We start from the raw sequence: 18,563 nt of genomic DNA on the forward strand, positions 1-18,563 counted from the left end.
GGCTGCAATATCGATATCAAGAATTTCTGGTAAAAAATCAAGCAAAATCTCCGAAAATCACTATTTTAACCCCACTGTACATGCAATAGCCACTTAAATTTCACCTGAACGTTGGAAGGTTACATTTCTTCTTGAAATAAGTCATATTTGAAATATAAAAAAAAATATTTTTTCCAAACTGTATATAATCGAGTCCAAAATTGTATATAATCGAATCACATATAATCGAGTCTGTATATAATCGAGTCTGACCTGTATCAAATGAAAGAGACTAGTAGAACACAGTTATTTATTAAAAATGCAAATCTAAAATGTCCGCCACCACAAAGTGGCGCCAAATATTTTTTTTTTTTCAAAACCACGTTAATATGGGTATCAAATGAAAGTTCTCGACTAGTAGAAAATAGCAGATCATGAAAAATTCAAATCCAAGATAGCCACAGTCCGCAAATAACTAATTACTTTTTAATGGTTTCATTCAGCTTGCCCTGTTTGTATGTATGTTTGAGTGTTCGTAGGATTGACCCACATTAATTGAAATTTGACCCCGTTCCTGATTACTGATTGATCTGAAATTTGGAACATACCTTTGATTATACTGCCATTATAAAACTGTTTGAAAATTCAATTTGGCCGCCCCTAAAAAATGGCTGAATGGCTTGACTTTGAGAATAGACTACATTATGAACAACATAAATTCGAAAAGGTAACCGCCACTAAATAGTCGACTATGTATTTTTTGCATTCCCCTCAATACAGGGAAACTTCGATAACGTACCCTCGTTATAACGTACACATTTTCAAAGTCCAAAAGAATAATTTTTTGAATAGTATTTTTCTGAGAGAACTATTAATTATCTGTATTTTGATACCAAAGCTTGGTTTGTACTTTTAACCAATCCCGAAGTACAACTGTTTTGTGATTCCGGATTCTAAATGAATCAAATTTTAATCAACAGTACGAAGAGAAACATCATGAGAAAGGTTGGCTTCGTCTTCTAGTTGAATTTATCCATTAACCTTACTCAAACAGCAACACAATAAAGTAATATAAGCTACGTTTCTGAGTTCTTTATTTTGTTTCGATATAACGTACAATTTTGAAAGTAAAGTGTACGTTATATCGAAGTTCCCTGTCCTGTATTGTTATCAAATAAAATGATTTGACTAATAGAATACAGTAAATAATTAAAATATTCCGAAGAAAGTTAGGTAAGAAATAAAAATTTAAAAAAAGTTGAATGGTTTAATTGTAGAGATACCATTGAAGTATGCTAATGGTACAGATAATTTACTAAAAACTAGAAAATAAAATAAATAAAACAGCTTTTGAGGTTATACGGATTAATGTACTAAAAGCTAGAAAATAATTAGACAAGTAACAGTTATTAGTTATCACATCCGTTCCTTCATTCATGTTTGTGTTGTTGATAATGTAGTGTATTCTCCAAGTCAAGCCATTCAGCCATGTTTCAGCGGTGGCCAAATTGAATTTTTCAAGATCATGGAATACGCAGTTTTATAATGGTAATAGAATTAAAGGTATGTTCCAAATTTCAGATCAATCAGTGATCAGGAACGGGATCAAATTTCAATTAATGTGGGTCAATCCTACGAACACTCAAACATACATACAAACAGGGCAAGCTGATTGAAACCATTAAAAAGTAATCAGTTATTTGGGAACTGCGGCCATCTTGGATTTGTATTTTTCATGATCTACTGTGTTCTACTAGTCAAGCCCTTTCATTTGATACCCATATTGAAGGGGTTGGGAAAAAAATATGGCACCATCTTGTGATGGCGTCCATCTTGGATTTGAATTTTTCATAAATAACTGTAACTGTATAAATAACTGTCCACTAGTCAAGCCCTTTCATTTGATACCCATATTGATGGGGTTCTGAGAAAATATGTGATCCACCATTTTGTTGTGGCCGCCATCTTGAATTTGCATTTGTCATAAATAACTGTGTTTTACTAGTCAAGCTCTTTCATTTGATACCCATATTGATGGGGTTGTGAAAAAATATATATGGCGCCATCTTGTGGTGGCGGCCATCTTGGACTTGCATTTTTCATAGATAACTTTATTCTACTAGTCAAGCCCTTTCATTTGGTACCCATATTGGCTATTCAATATGGAATTATTATAAAAATTATTCAAAATTTCCGAAAATCAAAAATAAAATACTCCGGATAATCGAGTCTAAAATTTCGGATAATCGAGTCCGACCTGTACTTGAATTTTTCATTGTTTTCATTAGGGTGGTCCGAAATCATTTTTTCCCTTTTTTTCTCAAGACTGACTTTTTTCAAAATTTCATAACTTTTGAACTACTGAACCGATTCAAATGATCGACTTGTCGAACTGAAGCCAATGAGCTTTTTTGGAAAAAAAATTATACTAGCAAAACAATGGATTTTGTTTTCGTAATTCTTAATTGTTTCTGATATTTATTTTTTAAGGTTTTGACAATTTCGTAAACAACGCTCCTATTTTTTTTTAAATATTTTTTCTTGAGAGCTGAAGTTTTACATACATATCATAAATTCAGAATGGTGCTGTTTTTAATTTTTGAGTTATGATTTTTCAAAGTTAACATGTTTTTAATCTTCGTTCAATATTCCTATGAGACTTGACTAGATCGATGCGATGCAGGACCAAAACATAAACAGATGTAAACATAAATTATCTGAAGAAAAGAAAGTTCAATATCAACTGCTGTTTTGGTAAGATCCGAAAATCCTCTGGTTATACAGAAGTTTGTCTTTGGTCCCATTTCAAGGTGCATAGTCCTTCAAAATTGTAAGGAAACTAGCTAGAAGTCGGATCAGGCCAAGATAATCTACTGTAACTAACCAGTGCACTAAGAAGAGCGAAACTCTTTTCTCCTCTTTTCTTTTTCAGTATCATAGGCCTTCTTAATAGCAAGGCAACTAGAAGGAAGCGGGAAAGGCCGAGTATAAGCTCATCTAAGTGCGTTTATTGGTCCGCCATAGAACAGTTGATACCGCGTCGGTACTTTCAGTTTCGTCGGTTAACCAAGTCTCGCGAACCCGAACCTCCGCGCGGGGAGACTTTCTAACGCGCGTATCACGAATCATTGTAGGCCGTAAATCGAAAACGTGCCTTGATTGAAGAGGGCCGTTATAGCGAAATGCCGTATAAAGAGCGGCCGTATAACGAGGTGTAATACCAAAAAGGAACAAATTCGATTATAATTAAAGATAGAAAAAAGTTTTGTTCTACAAAGTTGTTTAAAATAACTTGTGCAACAACATTGTCAAACTATGTTTATCTCCATCTATAGAGATAAGAAAGTTAGATATTTTATTTCATCGACAATTTTTTTCACCCTATTCGTCACCGGAGAGCACAACACACGGATCGTCAGATTTCTTGGAATCGTCAGCTATTTGGAAGTCGTCATATTGGATTTCACAATGACGTCAAAGGTCTATATTCAACTTTCGTTGGACGAAACTATTTTAGAAATAATCATGTGAGGTCTCGTTGATATCCGATTAATATCCTGTTCGGTTTGGGTAACTGGAAGTGGTCATTTTGGCTCCCAAAATTATCTCAAAGATCGTTGATTGTACCGATTCCGACTATCGTTGTGAGATTTTATGGCCATTTCGGTAGATTTCCGGTTTATTAGCTAACCGAAAGTCGGCTTTTTGGATCTCGAAATTACTTCCAGGAACGATTTAACTTCCGCTGGACAATACGATTCTCAAAATGTTAATTGGCCGTCCGCAACTGACTTCCGGTTTAGTTTGGCTAACCGTAGTTCCTCATTTTGGAATCTGATATCAGAAATCATTGTTCGAGATCCGCTGATCGAGCCGGTTACAAAATCATCCATGTTGTGGTGTCTCTTGGCCATCTCTCGTTAACTTCTGATTTGTTTTACCTAACCAGAGATCGCCATTTTGGATCCCAAAATGGCGAAAGATCGATAATTAAGTTCCGCTGTTCAGACTATTCAAAACACATCGATGCTGTAGGGTCTCATATCCATTTTTGACTATCTTCTAATGCGGTTTAGTGAACAGGTAGTCGCCATTTTGGATTCCAAACTGATCTCAGAGATCAAAAATCATCCGTTCGTTTAGCCGATTTTAAAAATACTCTTCTATCTTGGTTCTATACTAAATACTTCTCATAACTCCAAGGAAACCGCATAAAAATAAATTTTTCAGCAACGTTAACAAAAAAAAAGACGTTACGAAAATAAATTGACAAAAAATGGGTGGGTTATATTATATAACCCTAAAGTTGACGTGGGACTGCTGTCGGTATTGATTGAATGAAACATTTTTTCGAATTCAATTGAATTCAATATATTTTCTGTGTAAGCAAAGAATTTGAACGAACGCCATATAATGTAAGGCACTTTGGTTTTGATGGCTATGTTGGAAAAATCGGGCCATCGTATCGTATTTTTTGGGCGTCCAGTTGTTTCGGATTTTTTACGGTCGTGGAGGGCATTGAACACGAAGGTTTTGGATCGTCTCAAGTACTCTGAGATTTCGCGTTGGCTGCTGCCTGTCTTGGACATTTTGCGGATGACCATCTGCTGTGTTTCCGTGCAGTTATGTGCGCGATCCATTTTTCGTTGACTGCAACTAGAATTTCAGAGTTCAAATCCTACATACCTGTGACGTCGAGTACCCCTCGGCGGCGTCCACTGTAGAACAACTGTGGGAATCTCCGCAACATTCGGCTAGTGAGGCAAGTCTCTCTCATCTGCGAAATGTCATCGAGTGACGAGGCAAATTATTAAAAAAGACATCTCGTGTTGAAAGACAATTGTTTGAACTACTAAAGTGAAAATTTATTATTCTAGTTAAAACTATTTAAAATCGGTTGGTAAAATCTAAAACTATTTACATATATTTACAGCCGTGAGTAAATTTGAATTATTAGAAGACCCTACCTAATTAATTAAAAAAATTATTCTTAGATTGTAAACCTAACCTAAAATTGAAACTGCGTTACCTAAGAATTTGTAAGGAGAAAAACTGTTAATTGTAAGTAATTTGTAATTGTTGAATTCAAAACCTTATTATAAATAAAATATTTACAGCTAAAGCTGATCCGAACTAGCGCTAGAGTTTTCGTGAGGATCTGCTAAAAGAAAACAGTCACAACAATACCTCTTGTTTACATGATAAAAACGAACCAGGATCCGAAAAAACACAAAACACACCGAGAAACGATCAATTTTCTTCAAAAATCGGTCGAGATAACACTCGAAACAGGTGGAACGAGGAACTGGTCTTAAATTTTGTCACGTCATTTCAGTTGTTAGGTATGCTCAAAACGCATCTTTTAGTGAATGACCATTGTTTTAACTACAGATGTTATAAATTTCTTCGAACAATGCAAATAGATTGTTACAAATGGATTGAAGCACTGGATTGGAAAAAGTTTCTCAAAGTTTTGTTACTTTCCGTTTTTGCTTGAGCAGTGATCTTAATATTTTGTCCCCATCAATATGGGCGGAGATGCCAACCTTCCTGACATCCTGAAAAACATTCAATTTTGCCTGATTTTTCAGAAATAATCCTGATTTTTCCTGATTTGTTTTACTTTTCACTCTATCATAATGAAAATTATCCGTAATAAATATAATGGGTTCCTGTCCTGTATCCTGTGGCTTTCCTGGTTGGAAATGAAAACTGGAATAATAGTATGATGTCTATATACGAGTAGCCGCAGAGTTTTTTTTTAATAATTAGTTTATTTTTACAGGCTCAGTTACATAAGTTTTAAGGGGCCAAATTCTGAATCATATTTTTATAACTAGATATAAACAATTTTCTTAATTCTATGGTTTGTAAGGTAGAAAAAAAAACCGCTCAACTACCACATTTGATTTATTCACCAGACCTAGCCGATTACCATTTATTTCCTCCGGGGAGACATGCACTCGCTGAACAGCACTTCAATTCTTATGAATTATGCGAAAATGGTTCGATGACATATTCAGGGTTGCCACCCATTCGGGAAAAGCGGGAAATGTGGGAAAAAGTCGGGAATCAAAATACATCGGGAAAAATGCGGGAATTGTTCCACGAAGTCGGGATTTTTTTTTGCGCAGTGTTTTTTTTTCGGCTTTCTAATAAGTTACTGCATGTGTTTTAACGCATCTCGACTTTCTGAGCAGTGTGAATCTTTGTTTTTCAAAAAATCCTGTCGGCGAGGTGAGGAAACAAGAGAGGAATAAGCTTAAGAAAAGGCATCCAAACTTTAAACGGAGTTTTGCATTAGTTTTCCGGCCAAAGATGTACGAGATTGTCGCACATGGTATGGTATACACCCTGGTTTTTTTACGCGTTTTTTACGAGGTTTTTTTTACGCGGATTTTCCAATTAACGCGGTTTTTTTTACGCGGATTTTCCAATTTTTTTTTTTTATAAATTCGTTTATTTTTACAGGCTCAGTTACATAAGTTTAAAGGAGCCGAAATCTTAAATATATTTTTAAAACTATATATATGAACAATTTTCTTAAATCTATGGTTAGTAATGTGGGTAACCGATTACTCGCGGTGGACTCGAGATTAAAAGGGTGACATATTTTTCTCAGGAAAAGGATGGGGTATAAGGAAATTATTACAATGTTGATAATCACACACACTCAATTCTTAAATCTATTCGTACATCTGTTGTGAATTTACATTTCATTCTCCTGTTTATAGCAAGCGGACCAATTACTCACAAAGGAAGAAATGGAGGGTATAAGGATATAAGGATAATCACACACGAACATCGATAGATTTAAGGAAAACATATATTTGGGACATGTAATCAAGGTCTAACCGAGCCAACACATCTCTCACCGGCACATTGGACTGCCTTCCTCTAGCCCGAAGGGAGTTCTCTAAATTCGATCTGGCAACAAGATACACCTCACACGACCAAACAACGTGTTCGATGTCGTGGTAACCTCGGCCACAAACGCAGATATTGCTGCCGGCCAAATTGAAACGAAAGAGTAGCGCGTCTAACGAACAGTGATTGGACATGAGTCGGGAGAAGGTGCGAATAAAGTCCCGACTCAAGTCCAGAGTTTTGAACCATGGTTTGAGGCTAACCTTAGGGATAATCGAGTGAAGCCACCGGCCCAATTCATCTTCGTTCCATTTGCGTTGCCAATTAGCGATGGTATTTTTACGGACTAAAGAGTAAAATTCATTGAAGGCGATTTGACGCTGATAAATATCGCCTTCAATCGCACCTACCTTTGCTAATGAGTCAGCCCTCTCATTACCCGGAATTGAGCAATAAGAAGGGACCCACACAAAGGTAATGATATAACAGCGTCTGGATAAAGCACTCAAAATTTTTCGTATTCTCTCAAGGAAGTACGGCGAGTGCTTTTCCGGCCTCACTGAACGGATAGCTTCGACAGAGCTAAGACTATCCGTTACAATGTAATAGTGTTCAACAGGTCGTGAGGCGACGCTGTCCAGCGCCCAATGAATTGCTGCCAATTCAGCAATATACACTGAGCAAGGATTCTGAAGACTGTGTGAGGTGCTAAAAAATTCGTTGAACACTCTAAATCCTGTGGACTCGTTTATAGTGGACCCATCAGTAAAGTACATATTATCACAATTGATACCCCCATACTTTTCATCGAAGATCGTTGGAGCGATCCTCGATCGTTGGTAATCTGAATATCCATGGATATCTTGCTTCATGGACAGATCAAAATGCACAGAGGAATTGATGTAGTCGAAGAAGGATCAACCTGCATGGAGATGAATTCATGATATGAACTCATGAATCCGGAGTGAAAATTTAGCTCGATCAGCTGCTCAAAATTTCCGATCACCAATGGGTTCATAACCTTACACCGGATGAAGAACCGAAGAGATAATAAATTGAAGCGATCTTTTAGTGGGAGTAGGGCTGCCAAAACCTGGAGACTCATGGTATGCGTTGAGAGCATACATCCCAACGCAATACGGAGACAAAGATACTGAATTCGCTCGAGTTTAATTAAGTGTGTTTTGGCAGCTTTTGAAAAGAAAAGAGAAACTGCCATACTCCATCACTGAGAGAATAGTTGTTCTATACAACATTATAAGATCTTCGGGATGGGCTCCCCACCAGGTGCCGGTAATTGTACGGAGAAAGTTTATTCTTTGTTGGCATTTTTTACTCATATACCTAATATGGGCCCCCCAAGTACAGTTGGAGTCGAACCAGACCCCAAGATACTTGAATGACATAGCATGAGTGATCGGTTTACCCAAAAGTTGAAGCTTTGGTTTTGCTGGTCTATGCTTCCTAGAAAAAACCACCATCTCTGTTTTCTCCGTGGAGAATTCGATCCCTAGCCCAATGGCCCAGGTTGAAAAATTGTTCAAAGTATCTTGTAAGGGTTCTTGCAGGTCGGATTCGTTTGATCCTACGACAGACACCACTCCATCATCTGCAAGTTGTCTTAGGCTGCAATTTTGTGTAAGGCAATTGTCGATGTCGCTTACATAGAAGTTGTACAAAAGGGGGCTTAAACATGAGCCCTGGGGGAGGCCCATGTAAGAGACCCTACTTACTGCCGAATCTCCGTGAGAAAAGTTCAAATGCTTCTCACAAAGCAAGTTATATAACATATTATTCAATAGAGGCGGCAGACCCCGAGATTGTAATTTGTCTGACAAAACCTCTATTGAAACAGAATCAAAGGCCCCCTTTATGTCCAAGAATACTGAAGCCATTTGTTTTTTTTCGGCGTAAGCCATTTGAATTTCTGAAGAAAGCAACGCAAGACAATCATTCGTCCCCTTGCCCCTGCGGAACCCATATTGTGTATCTGAGAGTAGGCCATTCGTTTCAACCCATCGATCAAGGCGAAACAAGATCATTTTCTCCAACAATTTCCGTATACAAGACAGCATTGCTATTGGGCGGTACGAATTGAAGTCGGACGCGGGTTTTCCGGGTTTTTGAATAGCTATAATGCGCACTTGTCTCCAATCATCTGGAACAATATTATGCTCCAGAAACCGATTGAATAAATTCAACAAGCGATGTTTTGCCACATCAGGGAGATTTTTCAGCAAGTTGAACTTAATTCTATCCGATCCCGGAGCAGAATTGTTACATGAAAGGAGAGCAAGAGAGAATTCTACCATCGAAAACTCGGAATCAAGATCGCACCTATCTTGTGGTATATCTCGAACAATTTTTTGCACAGGAGCGGAATCAGGACAAACCTTCCGTGCAAAATTAAAAATCCATCGATGTGAATATTCCTCGCTTTCATTTGTTGAAGAGCGATTTCTCATGTTTCGAGCCACTTTCCATAATTTTTTCATTGACGTTTCTCGTGACAAACCTCCCACGAAATTTCGCCAATATGCACGTTTTTTCCCTTTGATCAAGTTTTTAAATTGATTTTCATGGTCCAAATACGATTGAAAATTTTCAATGGTTCCACGTTTCCGAAAAGCTTTGAATGCGTTCGATTTATCCTGATAAAGCTTGGAACATTGGCTATCCCACCATGGATTGGGAGGCCTTCGACGAATAGTGGAGCCTGGGATGGGTTTCGTTTGAGCGCGAACCGCGCTGTCATAGATCAAACGAGAAAGGAAGTTATACTCCTCCAATGGAGGTAAACCATCTCTGGAATTGATGGCTAGAGCAATCGCGTCCGCATATTTTTTCCAGTCTATGTGTCTTGTGAGGTCATATGCCATGTTTATAGATTCAGAAGAATTCGACCCAATGGTGATGGAAATTTTGATTGGCAAGTGATCACTACCGTTGGGGTCCTGGATTACATTCCACTTGCAATCTAACGATAGTGAATTCGAGCAAAGCGAGAGGTCAAGAGCACTTGGGTTAGCAGGAGGTTTAGGTACACGTGTTGTTTCCCCAGTGTTCAAAAGTGTCATATTGAAGCTGTTACAAAGATCATATATCAACAGTGAACGATTGTCGTCGTACTGTTCCCCCAGGCAGTTCCGTGAGAGTTGAAGTCTCCCAAGATCAATCGTGGCTCAGGAAGGAGTGAGCACATGTAAACAAGTTGCTTGCGGCTAACCGCAGCTCCGGGAGGCCAATACAAGCTGACAATACAGAGGTCTTTGCCTCTGATGTTTGCATGACAAGCAACAGCTTCAATCCCTCCAATAGGTGGAAGGTCAATTCGAAAAAATGAGTGGCACTTATTGATCCCCAATAGCACCCCTCCGTATCTGTCATCACGGTTCAAGCGTATAATATTGAAATCGTGGAAAGAGAGATCATCTCGCGAAGAAAGCCAAGTTTCGGACAGAGCAAAAACATCACAATTGAACTTATGAATTAAAAATTTGAATGTATCCAATTTAGGGATAAGACTACGACAATTTCACTGTAAAACAGTGATATCTCCGACCTCTCTATTTGAATTAGACATCAAGAGAGATAATCATTGCAAGGAGGGGCCATGTTTGCATCAATTGTTGCAAAATTGTCTTTAATACTGGAAGCATTGATATGACAATGGTTCTGATGGAGTCGGAAACATTAAAGCATGTGAAGATTTGAGCCACAAGGTCAGTCAACTTTATAAATCCCGATTGGGAAGTTGAACTTGACGGTAAAATAGGGACAGTTGGGGTTTTTGATGTCCCTTCGAGTGCTGGGTAGTTCGAAGGTGAATTATTCCCACGGAAGCCAGGAGGAACCTGATTTTGCTTGTCCGCTGCACTCGATTTTTTAGGCATGCTAACAGAGGGTATAACCGGAGGGGCTTGTCCTTGAACTTTGGAAGTGGTCACATTTTTGCGCCGGGGATTCCCTTGGAAGATGTACGGTGTGCCCTCGTTAGCTGTATCCGCTTCCATTTCGTCAACTGGCAGCGAAGCGAAGACATTGTTTGCGGTTAAAGGTTGTTGCTGTTGGGCCAATGGAGAAGCGCCCTTCAAAAATTTCCGCAAAAGTGCGCTTCGAGCGTTCCTTTAAAGAGCGCTTCTGCTTCTCCCAGCGACTCTTGTAAGTTTCACAAGCCGAGAGCACGTGTGGGGATCCCCAGCAATATGGACATTTATGCTCAGTCGCACTGCAGGATTTCCCCTCATGTTGCTCTCCGCAAGTGGCACAGCGCTCCTTATTGGCACAATAATCTGAAGTGTGACCAACTGACTTGCATTTTTGGCAAGTCATGGGCTTTGGCACGAAGAGTCGCAGCGGTAGCCTCAATATGTCCACCATAACGTAGTCAGGGAGGGCGGAGCCAGCAAAAGTGACTCTGAACGAGTCGGACAGCGTAAATTTCGATTCTTTTTCTTCCTGGGAGACTTTGCCGAGTTGTCGGCATTCTAAGATTTTAACCTTAATCAAAGGCAGCTTTTTAAATCTGCCATCTCCTTCCATAATTGATTTGCACGTCAGACCCGTTTCGGTTATCACCCCCGAGATTTCTACGTCATGGGAAGGCACGTAGACACGATATTCCAGGGTAAACCTCTGGTCGACGACAATACCGTTTGCGTCTTTCCGATCAGCCACGACAACACGCAGTTTGGTCGGTCTAACCTTCGTAATTTCTGTCACGGAGGAGTATCTTGCCAGATCTTTCATGATCTGAATAACATTAAGTGCTTTTCCGTTTGGCTTAGGCCTGAAGAAAACAACCCACGGACCAGTTCCAGGTGCATCTTCAGGATAGACCTTGACACGTGGAGAGAAGACAACAGGAGGAGAAGGAGATGACGAGGATTGAAGGGGATCGGGGACAACAGGATGGGGAGGCGAAATCTGGGCTGGGGTAGGAGGGAGGGGGGTTGGAGAGGAGATATTTGCAGGTTTTTTAGAGGGGGGCTTGCTAGAGTTAGCAGACTCGTCCCCGGACGAAACATCCTCTGATGTAGGAACGCGTTTAAGTGTCTTCGCTGTTCCTTTATTAATTTTTTCAACCAGAGGGGAGTCATCATCAGAGATCTCCATATCTGGAGATCCTCCCCCTCCTTCTGCCATTCTGTAATTGGTACTTATAATCTAGTATTTTGTTTTAATAATAATAATAATAAAAAAATAAAAAAATAAAATTAAAAAAAAATAATCTATATAATAAAATAAGATTAATAATCTTATATCTTATTTATTTCTATTCACCACAATGCACCCCAGTGCTGATGAACTGGCAACCGCTGCTTGCTTCTCAATCGGAGCGCTCGGCACTATCACACACCACTAAGAAGTGATGCTCTCCTTCACACTGCTGTAAGTGAGCAGCGAATCGCGCTGGTATTGTGTGCGTGCAACTGAGCACCGATGTCCGACTTCGATTGCGATGGCGACAAATCGGCGAAAACTGAAAGCCGGCTGGCCTTGCCAGGCTTTGATGATTCTGCTTTTCTCACTAATTCCGAGTTCACACTGCGTTTTACGATATCTCGAACAGTTCGAAAACGCGCGAGAAAAGCACACCCGAGCAATAAAAAAAAAAAACAGCCAACGGTAACCGAAAACAATGCTTTAACGGAGACGCTCACAGCACATGACCGGTTACTCGAAGCTTATGCCGAAGAATGATTTTCCAATTGACGCGGTTTTTTTTACGCGGATTTCCAATTAACGCGGTTATTTTACGCGGATTTTCCAATTAACGCGGTTTTTTTTATGCGGTTTTTTTTTTACGAGGTACGTATGCCCCGCGTAAAAAAACCTGGGTGTATAGGCTGCTGGACCTAAAATTGATTTTTTGTGTTACAGTAGCATCTAAAGTTAAAATGGTTTTTGCGTGAATGTCAGACAGAGGCTCCGATGGTTCCTTTCCTTTTCGATGACCTAACGGGACTTGTGAAGTGTTATGGAGAAAACTATGAAATCCGAACGACTGAAAGTGAAATCAAAATCACCTCACAGAAACCATTCTACTGCTACCCGGAAGTATTAAAATTGGATTTGCAACGAAATCCGTAATCAACAAGCAAGGAATTCCGCAAAATTTTCGATGAAGGTGTCCTAATATTTCGTACCAGCTATCGTGATTTCTACTGTGGATTTTTAAAGAAATTGTTCATACAATCCGCTTTGACATATCGCACTCGTTACCTAACGTGTATTAACCCGGATGTGATTTTCAACAACCCGGATATAGCGAAGAAACGGACGGAGTTATGCTTGGAAGTATTCGTCGATAAACAACATTTGCCCGGCGTTTGTGCAGATAAAATAAAGAATGAGTGTGGACAATTGTGTCCAACGTCTTCTGCTGAAATTTTATTATCTGCATATCAAATAAAAGATCTAATATTGCATTGCTCTTGGATGGAAATCATCGCTCAGTCGCAGAAGGAACTTCCAATTTTGACCTTGTTCGTGAAAAAAGTTCTGAACCTATCGCATGGCAATGCATCATTGAAGAGAGAGGATTTTCTTCGAAAAACACGAACGAGGCTAGAAACTCGAAGATGTTGGTTGACACCTAGAGAGATGCAGTCTTGATGGTAGAGAAAATGAAATGCTCAAAAAAAAAGTTGAACTGGATTAGTAATAACACTCAATAAACATAATACGTCTAATTCAACTTCTTTTCACTCATGGTTTCTTATAGCATCCAATAGAAACATTCGTATCATTGAAAAAAATAGTAGTTGTTAGTTGAAAGGTAGATCCAGCATACGGGTCGAAACATGTCCATAAAATAAATCAAGGGTCTGGGGTAAAAATGGGACACATTTCAAAGAAGAAGGAGTCAGATTCTGGGTCATAAAAATGCTACTTACTTCGTGTTATTTGTTTCATCTCGTCTCATATGCTCCTATTCCTGCTAAGCATTTTTATTCAGCTTTTTTTTTTTAACAAGATAGATTTTCTGTGTAATTTTATTATGGATTTTAGGGTCAACTCAGTTACTGATCATAGAAGGGGGGAAACGCGGACGTGCGTTTCTTGTGCTCCGCGTATTTCGTTTGCGAGTTCTTGTGTTTTCACTGTGTTGAGCAGGAGGCAGCATACTGAAAAATATGTGCGCGTTAGTACTGTGTTGATTATTTTATTTTGATTGGTCAAAAAATAGTGTATGTGATTTCGAAACCATTAGATTTTTCAATTCTTCGAAGATGTTTTTGAGATGGTTTGGTGAAGTGAAGTTTTCTGGGAAGCCATTTTTATATTTTGTTTGTGGTAGTAAAGAGATAGTTTTTGTTGCACTTTCAATTCGTCGCATGTTCGGTTCTGTATTATAGTGCTCTCTCTCTTAGACACGGGCATATATTATCATGGCGAACGGTTTGTTTGCCTTCGTCTAATACATGAGTGCGGAGTTATTATGTCGTAGTGAGTGTATCACAATTGAAGGAATCACCGACACGGATGGGCTGAACATGCAGCAATGCCAGCTAAGTTTTCTTTTACCTTATACACATACAGCTTTTTTCATACTAAATTGTATCCATTTCTAAAGAGTTGGAATGTTGATTTATTTAAGTACACTTCTCACATCATAGTAAACATTCCTTGAACATGCATGTTTATAATTTGACAATCTATTGACGCTGCTCTCTCTCATGAACTCATAAACAGATCGGATGCTACAGAAGTTGACTTCTTCTTGCTCGCTGAGGATACGAGATAATGATGGTGTTTTTTCCACTCACCGATATAGCAATCTCGGTGTCGGTGCTATTCCGGAAACGATTGTTAGAACGATCCCGGAAAGCAAAGTTCTAAGCAAATAATATGAATATAAAAATCTAAAAATCTAAAAACCCAATAATCTGAAGATCTAAAAATCTAATAATCTAAAAAATCTAAGAATCTAAAAAATCGAAAAATCGAAAAATCTATAAATTTAAAATATAGAAATCTAAAAACCCAAAAAAATTTAAAACTGAAATTCTAAAAATCTAAACATCCAAAAATCTAAAAATCTGAAGTTCTAAAAATCTAGAAATTAAAAAAATCTAGAAATATAGAAATCTAATAATCAAAAAATCTAAAAATCCAAATATTCAAAAATCTAAATATAAAAATAGAAATCTGAAATTTAAAAATCTAAAAATGTAGAAATCTGAAAATTTAATAAACCTAATCTTTTTCCACAGATATCAACGTGACGGTAATCGGAAGGCTGAAGTTCATTTATAACATTTAGTATCATATTTTTCTAGTTATAGTAATGCAGTCAACTCTGCCTAACTCGATGTTCTGTATAGGGCCCATAGTCATAGTGATAGTAATAGTAATAGTAATAGTAATAGTAATAGTAATAGTAATAGTAATAGTAATAGTAATAGTAATAGTAATAGTAATAGTAATAGTAATAGTAATAGTAATAGTAATAGTAATAGTAATAGTAATAGTAATAGTAATAGTAATAGTAATAGTAATAGTAATAGTAATAGTAATAGTAATAGTAATAGTAATAGTAATAGTAATAGTAATAGTAATAGTAATAGTAATAGTAATAGTAATAGTAATAGTAATAGTAATAGTAATAGTAATAGTAATAGTAATAGTAATAGTAATAGTAATAGTAATAATAGCTTGCGCCAGTAACACCGGCTGAGTGTATCCTATGGCTCACCTTCCCTACTAACACATTCCTATATTCCCGAGACATTTATGAGAGGTCGTAGAGTTCTCTGCATCTCTCTTAAGTAAATGTCGAACTAACATTCCTCCCCTTTCCTCAGCAGTTGCAAGGACGTGGCCAGGACAATTCTTAACTGTTGGATAAAGCATGCCTTCATCTAAGAGATATTACCAATCATCAGCAACGGATGTGGGCTAGTTTTTGACATAACAGTTCTGAATTCGTACCACCTACGATATTGTGCAACTTGCTCAATGCTAATGCTAATGCTCAGGGACTGATCATAGAAGGTATCCGGGAAATGCTCGGAACATGTTTGGATGTGACCAATGAAGTTCTGGTCAGTTACTCTAATAAATGAACCTTTTTGAATTCGGAGTAAGTAGAGGTGGGGTGGATCTGATACGTTTGAAAGCGATTCAGGTCCCAGATACATATATTCCAGAAACAATTCCGTCCGTATCTCCTGGATCCAATATCCAAGCAAAAATCTGTTGCTAAGATACACATCGTCCAATTTTTTGTCACATGCCGAACTTGGAAACATAAAGTAAAAAAACATTTGCAATTCGGGTTTCAAAAGTCAATTTTTAACTAACGAAACGACACAATATTATTAAATTTCATTTCTGTGAGTCGGGAATTTCGCGGGAAATACGGGAAAAAGTCAGGAAAAATGCGGGAATTCAAAAATTTAAATTGGGTGGCCACCGTGCATATTCGGTTTAGAACCCAAAAAAAGATTTTTGGCGAGACATTCATAAATTGTTAGATGAGAAAGGTTTGCAACTTCCAATGGCCTTTACTTCGAATCAAATATTTTAAACAATTCAAGAACAATAATATATTTTAATGAAAAAAAAAATCTGGTTTCATATGCATAAACCTAGTATCTTCCGTTAGATAACTTCAATAAATTCGTCCGCGGCAATCCGTGACACGGTTCCAGAGGAATTGAACCGGTGACCTTTGACACACTTCGAGCAACCTGTGATCGCTTCTGCGCGCGATATAAAACATGCAAAATCCCTGTACGAAAAATCAGCGCGCATTTCCTTTCAACATATTTTTCAGTCAGCTTCTTCGGAAGCTCCGGTTCCTCCATCCTCTCGTCTTGTGCTTCCGTCTTGTGAATGATGATAAAAGTTATCTCCGGCATGATGGGTGATAAAACTTGTCCATGCTTGTTGTCTGTCCGGGTGCGTGTGTGTGTGTGTGTCTGTGCGCTCGGGAGACTGCACGAACCGTCAAGACACAAGTTAATCCTTGTTATTCCCGCGGGCGATCCGGAGTCAAGATATGCCACCGTGCTGGGGAGGGGGGGAGGCAGTTGCTCCGTGAGCTCAATCCAGTGGCCGACCCATCTGGCACTCCCGCTTCCGCTCCTGCTCTCGTTCGCATCCATCTCGATGTTTCCAGTCAAGTTTTACGAGACTTCGAGAGTGTTTTCCAGGGAAAGACGATACATCCTAAATATTTTTTTGCGCTTCTCCGTTTCTTCCGTCCGAGAAAAATTCCACGACGTAATCTATTGCTTTATATTGCCCCCGGGGAGGGCAATTCCGGAATGTGTTTGTGGGTTGATACACTTCCCGAATCGATAAGTTATCATTGGGGACAATTTGTTATGCTGTCGAAGTTGTCACGCCGTGGAATGAGGGTAGCCTCGTCTTTAATATGTGCCCAGCGTCGAAGGAATCCTGCCAGTTTCACACAAACAGTCACGGGCATTTTATTCCGCCAGCAATTTAACTTTCTTTTTTTGTTGTTGTCTGGTTCACCATTTCGAGCGAATAAATCTGTTTTGCCACCGCGCTTCACCGTTCGCTCACAGGTGTGTATTGTGGCAAGGTGGCAGGATCTGTGGTGGACAGCTGAAAAATCTGTTTATCAAAAGGGGAACCCCCTGGGGGGGGGGGGGGGGGGTGACGGACCAACTGCAGCAAACCACCCGGGTGCACAAATTGCGAAATGAAGCTCTCTCTCTGCAGAAGTGGTCTAAATGGCGCTCAATCACGCCCGTATTATACAGTAGTGGCGCAACCGGATTGCTTGACTGGGTCAGCTTCACCGGAATGTGTTCGGCAATAATCCGCATTATCGCAGCGATTCCTGGTGGCGTTCCGCACATGTCGTGTGAATAAATGGGGGAACAGATTTGAGCTGATATTATAAAATTATTTTCAGACACAATTCTCGTTCAAGATTCTTCAATCACTTACAAACGAAATGTTTCTCCGTTACATGTAAATAATTAAATAAAGACAGCTCAATTCGGACAATTCCTTCCTGGAGTTAGGCCTTGAAGAGGGGGAGAAGTATCGAACTACCATAGAAACATTTCTTGCCACCTAAAACCTCCACGTGGCAAATTTGGCTCCATTAGCTTGATTAGTTATCGAGTTATGTAGAAATTTGTGTTTCATTCATATCGGGGCAATCCTAGACCAAGTCCGACTGGACGATATGTTAGAAGAACTTACTATAGATGACATACCAACTGCAGCAAACCACCCGGGTGCACAAATTGCGAAATGAAGCTCTCTCTCTGCAGAAGTGGTCTAAATGGCGCTCAATCACGCCCGTATTATACAGTAGTGGCGCAACCGGATTGCTTGACTGGGTCAGCTTCACCGGAATGTGTTCGGCAATAATCCGCATTATCGCAGCGATTCCTGGTGGCGTTCCGCACATGTCGTGTGAATAAATGGGGGAACAGATTTGAGCTGAGCTTGGCCATTGCTGGCGGCGGTGGTAAAGGTGATGCCGCCCGAGTGCCCGTATCGAAATTGTTGCGACGATAAGTAGAAGACGACGACGGTTCATGTTGCAGATTTTTGCCACCGTTGCGGAAGAGGATCCGGTCCCATTCATTCAATGCATCTCCACCGCTCGAAACGACGTTATTTTGTAGAGCACGGAAATTTGTCGCGTGGATCTAACAACGGCAGAGTGTTGTTCGAAGCTGGTCTCCCCTGGAACTGGAGCTAACCGCAAGTAGAGCGAG

General features: G+C 39.2%; 1 protein-coding gene across 1 annotated transcript in view; it reads left to right on the forward strand.

The window, feature by feature from the left end:
• Positions 1–18,563, forward strand: part of LOC129771606 (exostosin-1) — a 527,767-nt gene that overhangs the window by 24,740 nt on the left and 484,464 nt on the right. The gene's annotated exons all lie outside the window — the stretch shown is intronic.

Source organism: Toxorhynchites rutilus, chromosome 2 (assembly GCF_029784135.1).
Source record: "Toxorhynchites rutilus septentrionalis strain SRP chromosome 2, ASM2978413v1, whole genome shotgun sequence".
Classification (NCBI taxonomy): domain Eukaryota; kingdom Metazoa; phylum Arthropoda; class Insecta; order Diptera; family Culicidae; genus Toxorhynchites; species Toxorhynchites rutilus.